Here is a 5,727-nt window from a genome sequence, read left to right as displayed (position 1 = left end):
GTAGAAAAACAATTATGTTCTCTTTTGGCAAATTTTCTTTGAACCTGTAAGTTAAAGGAGATGTTCTCATTATATGATTCCCAAAGTACCTTCCAAAATCCTGTTTTTTTATTATTGTCAGACTTTAGACTTTACCCATTTGAAAGTTTCCTAAAGCAGATATTGTGTCTCACTACTCTTTTTATGCCTTCATAAGTAAAGAACAATAGAAACTACATCCTAGATAATCTATACATATTTACTGAGTTGAACCGAGGCATTTTTTTCATTCAAAGGTTAAAGTCAGATATATTTGCTATCTCCTCTCTTCTAGAGGACTTACTTGAACCAAGAAACAATCAATTTTAATTCTGAAATAGTCTTATTTCAGAGATTTTTTGCCAATTTTTGTTTTACAAAGGACATCTGTGGCCTGTTCTTTTAATGGTTTGATTTATTGAAGCACGAAGCTGTGTTAAAAAAAAAAATTAAGTGATTTGACCTTAAAAGTAAGGTCTGCAGACGGAAGCAGCATTAAGAAAAAAATCAAGATGAAATTACCTCAATAAACAGAATTTTGGATATGAAAAAAAAAACAAAACGTAAGGTCTGGTCCGGCTCTGCAGACTGGCTCACTGGGTCGTCATGGCGGTCTCTCCCAGCGTGTTTCTGGGCGGGCGTCTCCGCGCCGCTGTTGCTCGCTGTGGGTTTGCGACCCGGGGGGCGGCGGGCTCGGGCCCTGTCGGCCGCGAACCGGACCCTGATTCCGACTGGGAGCCCGAGGAGCGGGAGCTGCAGGAAGTGGAGAGGTACCGGCTCCTTCCCGGGCCCTCGGCCTGAGGAGGGTCCCGCGCCCCGGCAGCCCCCGCGGCCCCTGTTTCTCCTCACTTGCTGTTTGCGGCGCGGGGGCCCGCGTCCCTTCCCCACTCGTTTCTAGCGTTCGGCATGCTTCCGGGCCGTTACCGTTCTGTTAGATTTTTGAGACTCGAACCCGAGCAGTTCCCGCCCCGGTGGCGACCCTTGCTCAGAGAGGAGGGGGCTGGGCGCCTGCTGATTTGCCTGAGGCTCTGCAGCCGCCTCGTTTGCTTCCACGCATGCCCTCTGCTCTTGTTCTCCCTCAGCGCCCTGAAACGACAGAAAAAGGCAATACGGTTCCAGAAAATTCGGAGGCAAATGGAGGCGCCGGGTGCCCCGCCCAGGACCCTGACGCGGGAGGCCATGGAGCAGATCCGGTATTTACATAAGGAATTTGCAGAGTCCTGGTCGGTTCCAAGATTGGCTGAAGGCTTTGATGTCAGCACCGATGTGATCCGGAGGGTTTTAAAAAGCAAGTTTGTACCCACATTGGAGCAGAAACTGAAGTAAGATCAAAAAGTTCTTAATAAAGCTGGGATTGCACACTCACTCCAGCAGATTCAGGCCTCTGGTGATAGCACAAAGCTGTTCCCTGCAGGCCACTCTATACCAGGTTTGCTGCTGTAACCAGAAGGTAAAACATCATCCAAAGGTTGCAGTGCCAGCACAACTTTGAAAGTGCTAGAATTGAATACTCACCGTACAAATACACCAAGGAGACAGAAGAGAAGGGATGGCGGGATCCAAAGCCTTAAAGGAGTAAAAGAGAGCTTTGCATCGAGAGATGCAGGCCTGGGTCCTCAGAGTGAGTTGCAGAATCACCCCACCAGCGACCATGACAGTGGGTTGCCAAATGATGAGAAGTTGGAGGAATTGAAAACAAGGGAGCCAAAGGACCAAAACTTAAGCAGCAAAGTAGTGCAAAGGGGACAGGATTTCTTTGACAGCCATGGGAACTTCCTTTACAGAATTTGAACTAAGGCCTACCTTGTGGAGATGTCATGTGAAACAGCTGGGCAAGTGTATTTGGAGCTGCCTTGATTTCTCTTTCTAGGTTAACCACCTTAGAAGAAGCAGCAGTGAGCTTGGAATATGAGTGGGAGCGAGCTGCATGGACTTGAATCTGACAGGTCATTGAGAACTGGAGGACTTTAGGGGGCCTTGGTAAATACTGGTCAGAATAGATTCAAGCTTCCTGGAGTACTGCTTCAGGGCTGACCCCTGTGGCTCTTCACTGTTCACCCCTCTTGGGCTCTGTATGTTCAAAACCAGCCTGTGTTGCATGTGGTAGTATAAGTTTCTGTGATATTTGCAATGTATGTTTTGGAGGAAGTTAAATGTTGCATTCTCACTTCATTTCCTCCTTGATTAATGAATACTAGCAGTTCTATTATGTGGAAAATAAAGTAAAATATAGCAGAAAAAAAAAAAGTAAGGTCTTAGCTTTTCTGGCTCCTGTGCATGGTAAGTGATTACATTTTTGTTCCAAGAGCTTTTCTGTGGCTGGACACTAACAGTTACTAAGATACTCTAGAACAGGTTTAGTTTTAGAGTAGTATTTTCCTTGAGTATGAAGTGTAAATAAAAAAAAATTCTAATTTATATTGACCTATTAATGGATACCCAGTTTTGTAAGTGATTATGTTTTTAGCTATGCCTTTATTGTGTGTAAATTTACTATTATTTAAGATGTTATTTAAATTCTAGTCTGAATATGAAGGGTTTCTGAGGCCCTATAAAATTATACTGATATGGCAGAATTGCTTCTTTGGAGCTATTTGTGAAGTTTAGTCCAACATCTTTTCTGTTACAGTATCTTACAAATGACAAGAGTATCATTTACTTCAGTTCTAATGATTGTAAAGGTTCTACTGAACTTCAATAAGACAACTTACATGGAATGAAACTGTCCTTTATGAGTTCTGGTAAACGCTCGTCTCATCTCTAGTTTTTCTTACTAAACTTTCACCAAAGATGATTTGGGAAGAGCATATTTTACACCACTTTATTATTTTTGAATTCTTTCCAGCATTTTATCTCTCGATTTGTCATCGTCACTTATCATGAGAAATCTAGCTGGTTTATACTGAATTTAAAGAGCACTTTTTGTGTAGTTTGTAAAGTGTGGAACTTCTAACTAAAACGCTGTGAGTCTCTAATAGTTCAATCACCAATGACTCTATGGAGAAAGATTGGCAATCTCTTCTGTTAAGATTTATTTAAAACACAGTGTACATGAATTAAAAACATGAATATGAATGATTGTATAAAACACAATGTACATTAATATGAAAAAGTAATTTAAAATAAAGATACATTACTACAAAGACTCCCAGTTCAAGCTTTAATTATCCATGCAGATATGGTTGAAACAGGTGGGGTGGGGGGACAGGTGTGAAGAATCAAGCACTCTAACAACACCTTGAGGCTAGAAGATAAATTAGAGAATGTTTAAACAAACCCAGGAGTATCTTAGCCTTTAAAAAGTAGAAGGACTGACAAAATAACTGTTCCTTTAAAAAGAAAAAAATTTGTTTTACAATCTCAGAAACTCAGTGGAGGGTTGCTGTGAATTAGAATCCACTTGATGACAGTAAGTGGAGAGTGCTGAGTTAGGCTCCTTCTCCAGACTCCAGCCCTTCATTGTTCTCCGTGAAGGGGATATGTAATGATTAAAATTTACATTTTTGTCTAGGGAATGTGTAATGTTTAAAGTTTAAATTTTGTCTAGTAAGACTCACTTCATCCGTTTTGGGGTCCAAATGTTCCAGACCAGAATCGTGGGTTTGATTCAGTGTGCTAAAGTGCAGGAAGCCCTTATCTTCCCTACAAGATTTCACTGGCTTTTGTGCTCAACTATGAGGCTTAAAAAATGATTAACTCTTAAAATTGGACAAAAATTTAGTACATGGATGTTTCAATTAATGCTACATTGGTAGCTTTCATCATCTTGAGGGGTTGGTATTGATGAATTTGGGATTATTCAAACATTATAGTTGTAAAGCTGACATCAGTTGCCTCCAGCTGGCAAAACTGGTTGTCCTTGAACTCTTTTTCTTTCTTTAGTTATATAAAGTACTTCAAACTGTTTGCTTACCAGGAAAGAAAATGCACCTTTCCTAGATTAGTATTCACATCTTTGACACTGCTTTTCTCAGTTGTACATAATTCTTTTCTGGATTAACACTTACCTCTTTGAAGGTGGGTTTTTTTTTTTACATTTACATATAATTGAACAAATCTCATCCAAGATTTATTCTCAGTTATATATAATTGAATTAGTATTTATTTCTTTGAAGATGTTTTTCTCAAGTTATATGTAATTGAATTAATATTTATCTTTGATTATGTTTTTCTCAGTCATATGTAACCTATATCACATTCTGTTTAACTGTAATATCTAACCAGGATATGCTGTTGTTGTTGATTTCCTTTGAGTCTAGCGTGACTTATAGCGATTCTATGAACGAAAGGCCTGAAGCCCCTCTACAATTATCAGCATTTCTCAAAGTTCACAGTTTCCGGAGGCAAGTTGTTTAGGAAGTGGATGCCACCCTTGCTTCCAAACCTGTCATAGAATGTTATTGGCTGAGTTGCCTGTGATGCATAGTGACCTTATGTACAGCAGCTCTGAACCCTTCTCTGTCCTGAACCAGTCTCACTAATTTTGACACACCACCCCCCATTGTACCAGTTACTGTATCAATTACTCTCATCCTGGGTCTCCCTTTCCTGTGCTGTCCATCCACCCTTCTGAGCATGATGTCCTTCCCTAAGGACCAATCTCTCCTGGCCATGTGCCCAAAGTGAGTGAGGCAGAGCTTCAAAATCCTAGCCTCCAAGGAGAAACTGGGTTTCACCCTCTCAAAGACAGACCTATTTGTTTTCTTGGCTGTCTATGGTATGTTCAAGACTCTTCTCCAGAACCACACCTCGAATGCATATATTCTTCTGTCATCCTTAATTATCGTCCAACTCTCTGAAGCATAACAAGTAATTGAGAAGACCATGGCCTAGATTAAGCACACCTTTCCATCTAGACTGTCATCTCTTGCAGCAAGTGCTTCAGGACTTCTTCAGTTCCAACAAGTGAGGTTGTGTCACCTGCATATCCTAGACTGTTAATGAGTCTTCCTCTAATCTTGATGCCACACTTCTTGTCATAAAGCCCTCCTTCCAGGATGATCTGTTCTGCATACAGATTGAAAAGGTATGGGGACAGGATGTAACCCTGATGCACTCATTTCTTGATTTTGAACAGTGATTCCTTGCTCTATTATTCTGAGGACTGCTTCTTGATCCAAGTATAGGTTTCATATAAGCATGATTAAGCATTGTGAGATTCCCGTTTTCCTCAAGGTTAGCCACAATTTATTGTGATTCACACAGTCAAATGACTTTGTATAGTCAATGAAACACAGATACACATTATTATATTTTGATACTGTTGTCTGCCGAGATCGATCTGACATTGGCAATAATGTCCCTAGTGCCATGACCTCTTCTTAACCAAGCCAGTAACACTGCCACAGTATCAGATCAGAAGAGACCTGTCCAGATCTTGGAATTATCACATTGTGTTATCAATGTAAACTGAGACATTAAGTCACAGAAGTTAGCAGAAGCTCAGTGTCTAGGATCTTCCCTCAGTACAGCCTCAAGCAAATTTTTTTCTCTGACACTGGTAGATGGGATTTGGACTTACATCCTCCTAAACAAGGGATGGACTACAGTGGGAGAAACCAGGATATAAGAGCCATTTATTGCTCTTAGGGCAGAAGTTTTTGAGAAGATGCTGTCTTCCAAGACCTGGAATAAAATGCTTTGGATATTGAGGTCCATCTGTCTTACAGGCATTTAACTATGGAAAGAAATGTTTACATTCAGTAACAA

The 5,727-nt window shown here is 40.8% G+C and overlaps 1 pseudogene; it reads left to right on the top strand.

Moving 5' to 3' along the window:
* The first annotated feature begins 624 nt into the window (after window positions 1–624).
* On the top strand, window positions 625–1,809 carry LOC102864482 (annotated as a pseudogene).
* The last annotated feature ends 3,918 nt before the right edge of the window (window positions 1,810–5,727 follow it).

The sequence above is a fragment of the Elephantulus edwardii genome, unplaced genomic scaffold (assembly GCF_000299155.1).
Source record: "Elephantulus edwardii isolate Elephantulus edwardi_28Jun2011 unplaced genomic scaffold, EleEdw1.0 scaffold00098, whole genome shotgun sequence".
Taxonomy (NCBI): domain Eukaryota; kingdom Metazoa; phylum Chordata; class Mammalia; order Macroscelidea; family Macroscelididae; genus Elephantulus; species Elephantulus edwardii.
Note: the sequence above shows the minus strand (reverse complement) of the source record. Positions and strands in the feature narration are given on the sequence as shown.